At 49.1% G+C, this 10850-nt stretch overlaps 1 long non-coding RNA gene across 1 annotated transcript; it reads left to right on the top strand.

The window, feature by feature from the left end:
- Nucleotides 1–41: 41 nt before the first annotated feature.
- On the top strand, nucleotides 42–3075 carry LOC125736175 (uncharacterized). The gene is made up of 2 exons (XR_007395466.1): nucleotides 42–760; nucleotides 868–3075. It is a non-coding gene; the product is annotated as an uncharacterized LOC125736175 (long non-coding RNA).
- The last annotated feature ends 7775 nt before the right edge of the window (nucleotides 3076–10850 follow it).

The raw sequence follows: 10850 nt of genomic DNA, 5'->3' as shown, positions 1-10850 counted from the left end.
TAAGGGGGGGGGCAAATTAGGAAACTGGACAGTGGGCTTGGGGGTGGGGGAGCAGTGAACCTTGCCTGGGGCTTTGATCTCATACCACACATATCATACAGACATCAAGTGAGGGGAGAGTTTCATAGTAAATTGTTAATAGAAAATAGTTGCAATCACTAAAGCCTGTTGTCAACAGTGATGTGGGTGGAATATTTTATGGCTGTTTATGCAAAATTTACAACCAAGTCAAATTATGCTTATTGAAACTCGCAAACAGTGTTATTTTTAATAAGATGAAAGAGAGACTGTTAGGGACTTTATTCAGAATTACCATGTACTATGTGAAGGATTTTGGTTTCATATATGTTTATACATGGTTTCACATATGTATATGCATGATAATTCTGAATAAAATCCCTAACAGCCCCACATATAGTAGCACTAAAAATAACTAAAAGGTTCTTCCCCGATAAACAGAAGAACACCACAGAAAACAACAATGCGCATTCAGTGCTTGTCAAACAGGAATGGAGAATTCACACCTCTTTTTTTCACATGACCTAGTCAAAGACTCTCATATCTGATGCAAACCTGCACTGAAAGAGCTGCTTCTGCACAAATGCACAGGCTGTCTCCAGATGATCTTTCAGTCTTCTAGCATATTCCAGACCAGCAGGCAAAGGAGGGTGTCTGAAGACCAGCTCAGCTGGCATCTGAATCTCCCTTCCCAGGATACGGAGAGCTGGTGTGCAAGAGCTGGAGGCTGTAAGGATCAGGGGTAGGTGTGGGGCCCAATCATGCTGGTGCTGTGCAGTTGTGATGGGCAGAAACTTATGCTAATGTCCTGTTAAATCTCTCCATCGGTCCATCACTTTGGAGATGCAGAGGGGTGATATGTGTCTTAGTGATGCTTAACCACTTGCACTTGGTGAAAAACAACCTGGGACTCAAAATCTCTTCCCTGATCACCGCAAATGGATTACAGTGCCCAAAACCAGTTAAACTTTTCCTCAACCAGTATATCCCCTGTGAACTCAGCATCCTGGTCAGGGAGGGCATAAACCTCTGGCCACAGGTGTTTGGACATAGTGATGACCCTTGTGGTTGCATGGCAAGAGGATTGATTGCAGTTTGTTGTAGCACCCACCATACAACAAACCATCTCTGGGATGAGAACCAGGATGATTACAGCCATGTGGCGGACGATACCACAGTACCACACTAGTCCGAATGGACCACCATGGGCTTCTTTCCAGTGGCTGGAAGGCCAATCCTGCCACCAACCCCAAGTTTTTCCCTGTAAGTTGGAGGGCCTCCTTACAGAGTGGGATGTAGATTAACATCATACCCAGGATGACGCAATTGCAGGTTAAGGGCCTTGCTCAAGGGTCCCATTTTCTCCAGTGATTCACAGGATTTGAACCAGCAATGTTTCAGCACAGATCCCAAGCCTCAGAGCCACCATTCCACCTGACATAGCAAGGGCCCCATTTATATCCAGTCCTATCTTCTGCATTGGCTGTGAGACTGACCCCCAGTGGCCCTTAATGTGCAGTGGTAGACAGTTTTTGTCACTGCAAAGTGGCCAGATCTAGGGGTTCCATGCATGGTCTGCAGCACAGTCTGCAATCCCCTTGGTATCACAACCTGTTATCTCTCCGCCCCCCCCCCCCCTTGCAAGCTCTATCCATCCCCTCTGGGGCACCTGATTCAACAGACACAGCATCTCAAACTTTGCCCACCCCCTTTTTGTGCAGGCAGAGCACACTCCCACCTCCTCCCATAGAGGGTGCTGCTGTGCCTCTACTCTCATTGCATCACAGGATGCAGGTCTGGATCCTGCGTCTGCTGCTCACCGCATTCTGCAGCTGCTGCCCTGCATAACTCCTCTCTGTTCACAGTACCTGCAGGCAGCTTTACTTCATGAGCAACAGAACCTGTATCAGCATTGCCATGCTGATCTCCTGTTCGATCACTTGTAATTTTGCAGCTCCTCCACAGCAAGATAACTGTCCCTCCAGCTCCCTGAAGGATATCAGCCAAGGCAGCCAAGTGTGGTCACTCCGTATGGTGAAGGACCAGCCACACAAGTTATATTTAAAGTGGTGGCAGAAATTACTGATAGGAGCTCCTGGTCGGCCATATAGTAAAAATGATTAATTGTCATTGCGGACACATCACAACAATATATAAGATTATTCCACTGTATTCTGAAATCTTAACGGTGTGGTTTTCCATACCATCCTAAAAAGTAACCCAATTAATTTTTTAATTAAACTGTAATGAAACTGCCAAAGTTGGGAAAACTTGATGTAGTTCATGAGGGAAAACGCGGAGTAGCAGCCAATGATTGGCGTGACCGGATCTTTATGCAGCATTTGTAAAAAAGAGGCAATAAAGAAACAGCGAGAGAATTGGTGAAGCCGAGAAGCATCTGCCCCCATCTGGCAATATTTTGGGTGCATCCCAAAATGACAACATAGATGAACGTCCACTCACACCTAAGAGTACATCACTTGCTAGCTGCTGCAAGTACCTTTGTCGACAATAACAACCAGACCTGCTGTTCAACACCAATTAACCTAGTATCAAACACTTCTGTATATGTGCAACACGTGAAGTATCCGAGCGAAAACTCAACAAAGTGATCACCTCACAGCACTAAAGCCTGGCAAAGTGCACATGCATTTCTTTCTAGTAAACAAAAATAAAAATACTATGGCACACATACCTCTGGGTTCGGGATTCCTTCCACATTCTAAAAGTGAGCACGGTAGGTTTACTGGAGACTCTAAGTTGCCCCTGTGATTGAGTGTACGTCCTACAGTGTGTTGGTGAGGTTCCTGCCTGCGTCCGTTGTTCCTGGGATAGGTTCCGGTGACCCTCACTGTGTTTAGTGGTTACGGTAATGGACGGTACGCATACCACTAGCGGTACTGAAGCTCCCTCTAGTGGTACGTGGAGGTGTCTCTTTGTAGATGTTGGTCAAAATAGTCGTGGACGGTGTTAAAAGCTTGAGAACAATTGTATTTTTACTACGAATATTATTAAGACTAGTAAAACTTTACACTAATAAAAGATAATTTGGTTTGTCTTATGTATTCTGTTCTGTGAACGCTGCGAACAGTAGCCCGAGCACGAGCTGAATGAATGAACGCCTCACGGGGATGCTCGCGCTACCGGCAATCGGGGCGGTAACTGTCATACACACTGGGAACAAAATTTATATGCTACTCCAATGTATAATCATTTATGGGAAGCTGTAGGTATAGATGGGAACTGGGATACTCATTAATATTTAGTCTTACTATTGGTGGGCACTGATATGACAGAATTGATCCATGAGGGAAAGGTCCAGATTTTGAGTATGAACACCATCTCGGATAGATCACACAAGATCTTACAAATTCTCGGTTGTTGTCTAAGGTTTCTCAAACTTGCTGCTGATGTCAGCACTGCTGGATCAGGAAGGAGCCCTAAAAACATCTGTACAAAAGTTAAGAGACTATTAAATTCTACATCCTGGTTATTTCAGCAGCTGGCTATATAAATGTTCACATTCATATCAATGAACAGAAGATGCTCATAATGAACTCGTTTTACACTGTCCAACTGTTTTATGCATCATATAAAAATACTTATCTGGGAATGCACAGTAGAGTGCAGATTTTACACAGATTCTTCCTGATGATCTGGACTTACATGCAACAAGGGTTCTGGGAGAATCTTGAGGAGCAAATTTATTCATATAAAAACATGCTTAATATATAATACATTTCTATTTTTTCTGTTTTATATAATAATAATTGCCTCACACCTCTGGGACCCGGGTTCGAGTCTCCGCCTGGGTCACATGTGTACAGAGTTTGCATGTTCTCCCCATGTCGTCGTGGGGTTTCCTCCGGGTACTCCGGTTTCCCCCCACAGTCCAAAAACATACTGAGGCTAATTGGAGTTACTACATTGCCCGTAGGTGTGCATGTGTGAGTGACTGGTGTGTGAGTGTGCCCTGCGATGGGCTGGCCCCCCATCCTGGGTTGTTCCCTGCCTTGTGCCCATGGATTCTGGGATAGGCTCTGGACCCCCCGCGACCCAGTAGGATAAGCGGTTTGGAAAATGGATGGATGGATGGATAATAATACAGGGTTGTTATATCTAACCTGGGTCCTTGGCCTGTGACATGTTTGTAGTGCATGACACTATAGTGGTGGTTTTGCCTTCATCCCCATTGTGCTGTATGGTGCTGTTTGAAAAAGTAGCTCGACCACAGGAGTGCACTGGGCTTTTCCAGCAGGGCATGAGCAGTAGTAACCATTCAGGATCACATATTTAGTAAGATCGCTGTCAAAAATAACTCGTAATAATGCTTTACGCTTGCGCTTCTGAAAATTACGTTTGCTTCTGAAATTTACGCTTGCGCTTCTGAAAATTACGAGTGGTTTCTCAAGCGGGAACAACCTGTCAAAAAACGTCATTGGACGTACAAGGCATTCTCTATCGAGGAAGAAACAATCGATTTTTGTGGTGGGTTCCCTGGGGGGGTTTGGTGCTGGGACTGCGGTCCTGGCCTGGATGGGGCTTTGGTGGCTCTTGGGTGGGGTCCTTCTGGCGGCTGCAGGCGGCGCTGCTGGGGGAGCCTGTGCCGGCGGACGTAGGTTCCGGGCCTGGTGGCCGTGCTGCTCCTGGGTAGATCCGGGGCGGGCTTGGGGTTCTGGGGGAGCTCTGCCTCCGGGCCGGGGTTCCGGCTGGGCTGGGGGGGCTTGGGTCCTGGTGGGTATGCCGCCGGGGTGTGGGTTGGTGCATGCACGGGGGCTCGGCCCCGGTGCGGGGGCCTTCGGCGTGTCGGTGGAGCTGGGGGCCTCTTCGGCTGGCGGGGAGGTTCTTACCATCTGTCCGCAGGGGATCCCTGCTTTTGGGGTATCCATTCTGCGGGGGTGGGGGGGGGATCCAATAGAGGAGGAGGAGGGACTCAACCTGGATGTCTTTTGTCTTATGCAGTATGGGAGTTGACTGAATGCTGGGGTGGGGGCCAGTGAGGCGCCTTGGGCTCTGTGGGGCCGGGTGGCGCCGCTGCCTTGGGCCCCGGTCTGGATGGGCCTGGGCCCCCTGCCCTGGGTGGATTTCGGGGAGCGGGGGGTGCCTATGGGGGTCAGCGGGGGAGCTGGCTCCAGAGGGGGGGGGAACTTGCCCCCCCCCATTCCTGTCCTCCCCATCCCGAAGTGCCTCCCTCCTCCCGCTCCATCACACCACCACACACGTAGGGCTTTGAGGTGCAGGTGCGTTGCTGGGATACAGGGGAGGTATCCCTCCTCTGTCCCCTCGCGACCACCTGCATCTCAATCAGACATCTCAGTCATACATCACAACTTAGACACTCATCACTGACTCTCTCATGACGCATACATTTAGGGCCTTGGGGGTGGGCACACAGTATGGCATCCAGAGGGTGGTCTGTTCATTCAGACTTACCTCTGGTGCCAGGGCCCACATCTCAATTTTAATTGCACATAGACATTGAGGGTTCTGGTGAGGGGCCGAGCTAACACCAACTGTTGGTCTGCAGGGGGTGATTAGCGTCATGCCCTTCACCTGTTTTAAAAGCACTTTAGAACAACACGCACCAACACTACATCTGAGCGGGCGAAGGGGGGCATGGGGTCTTTTCACACCCCCGTTCTCCGTTCGCCATTTGGGGCTGGGGGCTGAGAGAGGAAGAGCTGGCCGTCTGGTCGGGGTCTGGACTGGTGGGCTTCTCGGCTGCTGCGGGGTCCGGGGTGATCTTCTGGTCTCCTTGCCAGAGGAAAAAAAAAATGGGGTATATATGGGGAGTGAGAGTATGTGTACAGCATTCATTTCTGTGTGTCTCCATGTTGGGTGAATGTGTAAATATTTGTTTATGTGTGCATGAGGGTGGGAACGTATGCTTGTATATGTGTATGCCTGTTTGTCTATACTCATGTGTCAGGTTGGGTCCTAGACTCCACCCGAAATAACATCTCGGGCTCTATTCCCCCCGCCACACTTCCTGCTGGTGGATGGGGCCCCCGGCCGCTGGTGCGTTGTTGGTTCTCGTTGTCCGGGGTTGGGTGCTCGGGTGGGTGCTGGCTCACCCTCGGCGGTTGCCTGGCGGGATCTGGCCCTCCTGGCTCTGTCGGGCCCTTGCTGGGGGGTGGGGGGTCCTTGGATCTCTGGGCCCAGGGCCTGGTCTGCCCTGGTGGGGCCGGCCGCCGGCGGAGCCTGCGGGCTCGCCGCCACGGCCCCCTGGGGCTCCTGCACTGTGGCTGCCGGATGGCCTCCCTCCGGAGCTCTCCTCTGCCCTTTTCTGGGTGAGGGGCTGCTATTCTCCCTGCAGCGGTCCTCCGGGGGCTCCCATGCCCTGGGGGGCCTCTGGATGTCTGGGGTCCAGGCCTCCTCTGTGTCGGCTTCATGTCCTTGGGGATGGGGCTGTGGCTCCCCACACACACTACTAGACATTTACATGGAGTAACCTTTTGAACACCAGCGCGCTCACATACACAGGTGTGCACACAGGGGTACAGACAGGTACTCACAGACACATACAGGTGTACACACAGGTTCTCACAGACACATACAGGTGTACACACAGGTTCTCACAGACACATACAGGTGTACACACAGGTTCTCACAGACACATACAGGTGTACACACAGGCTCTCACAGACACATACAGGAGTACACACAGGTTCTCACAGACACATACAGGTGTACACACAGGTTCTCACAGACACATACAGGTGTACACACAGGTTCTCACAGACACATACAGGTGTACACACAGGTTCTCACAGACACATACAGGTGTACACACAGGTTCTCACAGACACATACAGGTGTACACACAGGTTCTCACAGACACATACAGGTGTACACACAGGTTCTCACAGACACATACAGGTGTACACACAGGTTCTCACAGACACATACAGGTGTACACACAGGTTCTCACAGACACATACAGGTGTACACACAGGTACTCACAGACACATACAGGTGTACACACAGGTTCTCACAGACACACACAGGTGTACACACAGGTTCTCACAGACACATACAGGTGTACACACAGGTACTCACAGACACATACAGGTGTACACACAGGTTCTCACAGACACATACAGGTGTACACACAGGTTCTCACAGACACACACTGTCTTGATCGGCTGTTGCTCCTTAACATTCTCATTGTGATTCGTACAGATGTTGGTTGTTGTTTTCTCTCATCAGCAGGTATTGTAGCAGATTATCTGTGGTTTTCTTTCTTCTTTTCCTTTTTTTTTTCTTTTCCCTCCCTCCCTCTCTATTTCCCTTCTTCTCTGTTTTCGTCCTTCTGTCCCCCTCTCTCTCCCTCTCCCTCTCTTGAGGAAATAAAAAAAAAAGAATAAATAAACAGAAATAAAGTAGTCCTCCGCAGAGGGGTGGTGGTGGAGGGAATATTTAAAAATATATATATATAAACCGACGCTGAGGATGCGAAACCAAAACTAATAACGATACAACGATACGTCACGAACGGAAGCGCTTCTGCTGCATCTGCGCTCTAGCGGTCCGTATGGGTGATCAATTTGTCAGTTTGTAATCGTAGTTATTGTGCACATGATATTTTGGATTATTTCAATTAAGTGTGTCACTGATTTATGTTATATATGATTATTATGCTTTACAGTAATTTTATTTAATGTTAATATTTATTTACAATGTTGTGTTGAATGATTAGATTTAATTATTATCTTATTTATTCTCAGTTACAGTACTGTATTATTTCATGTATTACATTATCGTTCAGTATGTTCCCTTAGTTAATTGTAATATTAGTTCCTACTTGCCCTGGTACACGGGGGACAGTTTAGAGTGTAGCGCGGAGTGGAGACGGAGAGTGGAGCGCGGCTGGAAGGTTGTCAGTACTGTATTGCCGAGTGGTGTTTATTAAAGAGAATTGTAATCAGGAACTGTAGCCCGCTCATTACCCACAGCCCACAGAAGAGACTGGCACACGCTACCCAGTGTCAAGAAATAAGGGTTCCAGGCTGGTGGCAGCGGTGTTTCTGTAATTCAGAATAATTCGCCAAGGCATTCAACTCTTTTTTTTTGGCGCGGAAAATGGCCGCGGTGTACGCGCGTATTTTGTGAGTCGTTTGTGTAGTGACACGGACTCTTGCGCAGTTAATCGGGCACTGCCTGTAGTACAAAAAGTGGAACGTATTCTTTTTCCCGTTAATCTTGAGTTGCGTAGTACTGAACTATGTCGCTGCAGTCGTTGGTTAATGATCTCGAGGACGACGATATGCTTCAAACCGACGGCGCGCACAGAGCGGCCCAGCGAGGCGCGACACCGAAGGCTGCGATACATTACAGGGTGGAGCTGCCGCCATGTTTTCATGGAGACGGTAAGGACAAGGACAGTTTTTCTCTGTGGAAGACTAGGCTGGAGCTAGCCGTTAAAGCTTGCGCAGACGGACAACCCCTAGATATTGCCACTATTCTTCCCACTCGTCTTAGTGGGGACGCATTAGCCTACTGGCTATCTCTGCCACCACACGTACAGCAGGACTATGAGGAGTGTGCAGCTAAGCTGAATGACGTTTTTGGCCGGAAGGAATTTTTGCTTCACTTCCAGACCTTTGTGAATGCCCGACAGCGTGCGCCTAAGGAGCCTTTAGAGGTCTACGCTGCAGAAATCACAAGGCTGGTGTTGGAAGCATTTCCTAATTACGGTAAGCCAGCTGTTACTATGGAACGTTTTAGAAGATTTGTCGCTGGTCTGGATCCGGTCCTTCAAGCTAAATGCCATGAACATGGTGCTGCTACTCTGGAAGAGGCGTTAGCTGTGGCATGTAAGTGGGAACGTGCGCAGGAAGCTTTAAAACTCCTTCCTCCACCAATGGTTTCACAAACGCCTTCATCTCCGACCACCTCCCTTGCATCTCAAGGGGAACCACTCTCAGCTATGGTACATACCAAACATGACCATCGTCAGTCAGACCAATCTGCAGACCTTTTTAATGTTGTTAAACAACTTTCAGATGATGTCCGTGCACTTAAATTGGAAGTCACTCAGCTTGGGAGATATCGTCCCTTCTCGGCCAGTCCTTGTGGTCCCCATGCTGATTTTCCCAGACACAAGTACGATCTGGCATCTGAACTGAGGCATGAGCGTGGAAGAGAACGTTCTCGACGCTCCCCATCTGTGTCTCCTGAACGGGGTATCTACTCCTCTGCATCTAACTACCATAGATCCAGTGGATCATACGGCGAACATCGCAACCCCAGGTACTCGCGCCGTGATGGACATCGCTCTCCTACACCCCCACCTTCCCCATATCATCAATATGACGATCGCTCTACCAACAGCCATAGTTATTACAGAAACTACAGCACAGATAGGCATCGCTCTCCTGACCCCTACAGGGAAAGGGAAGCACCCCGAGGCGATTCCTCTAGATATGCCTCTTATTCTCCTCCACGTTACGCTAGGAAACCCAGATATGACTCACCCCAGGCACGCTCATCTAGAGAACGATACCTTGTGAATGGGGAAAGGAGCCGTCGTGTGAGTTTCACGGAAGATCCCTCTGAGTCGGGAAAAGACTGGTAGCAGGTACTGAGGGCCAAGTGGCTGCTACTACGGGTGTTAAGGCCCAACAACAGGTGTTGCCTTCCGAATGCAGGACTCCAACACGTTATGTGATGACGGTTATTGAGAACGTTGCCACTAAAGTATACCTGGACACGGGTTCAGACATATCACTGATTAGTGAGGCCTTTAGAATGTCTATTCCATCTCTCCGAACAAAGCCCATGCAGCGCTCTCAACTCTTTCCCCGGTCGGTGACTGGTGACTATTTAGACAACCTTGGCACGCTTTCCATCACGATCAGACTCTGTAATGAGGTTTTCACCCACTCAGTCCAAGTAATCAGAAACATTACACAGCCGGTAATCTTAGGGTGGGACTTCCTACTCCTGCACCATGCTGTTATTGACTTGCGTACAGCTGTTTTTAAGGTAGGGAATCGCACTAGTGTCCCCCTCCTGTGCGATACAGAGACAGCTCTTCTGAGCTGCAGTGCTGTCACCCTAGCTCCTGTCGTAGTTTCCGCCATGTCACAGATGACCGTTCTAGCTAAGGTTCGGCCAGCTGTTGGCATGCCTGATGTTGAAGCCGATTATACGGGTATTCTAGAGCCAGAACCACCAGGCTACCAAGGTCTGTTGGTGGCACGTACGCTTGCTCCTGTAAAGGCAGGACTGATTTACGTCAGAGTGATGAATCCAACTAATACGGACCTTCAGATTCCAGGTGAAACTAGGCTAGGAGATTTCCATCCGCTGGGAACAGACAGTGATCATGACTACTGTGTAGTAGAAGCTAAAGTAGCCACAGTTACTTCAAAAACAGGACCCTCCCTTCAGCAGTCAGTGCCAAATGTCGACCTGAATCAGACAGAACTTACTCCTGAGCAGAGACAACAGCTTGACGCTTTACTGCTGACTTACAGTGACATTTTCAGTGTTGATGATCATGACTATGGACGCACTGACGTAGTCCAACATCGCATCAAAACCGCGGAGGTTCCACCTATCAAACAAAGAGCATACAGAACCTCTCCAAACATGAGAACAGAGATAGACAGGCAAGTGCAGCTGCTCCTTTCACAGGACATCATTGAGGAAAGTTGCAGCCCTTGGTCCTCGCCAGTTGTTCTTGTCCGGAAGAAGGATGGCAGCTACAGATTCTGTATTGATTACAGAAAATTGAATGCAGTGACCATTAAAGATTCATACCCCCTGCCACGCCCGGCAGATGCACTTGACAGCCTGTCCGGCGCATGCTGGTTCAGCACAATGGA

Source organism: Brienomyrus brachyistius, chromosome 1 (assembly GCF_023856365.1).
Source record: "Brienomyrus brachyistius isolate T26 chromosome 1, BBRACH_0.4, whole genome shotgun sequence".
Lineage (NCBI taxonomy): Eukaryota > Metazoa > Chordata > Actinopteri > Osteoglossiformes > Mormyridae > Brienomyrus > Brienomyrus brachyistius.
Note: the sequence above shows the minus strand (reverse complement) of the source record. Positions and strands in the feature narration are given on the sequence as shown.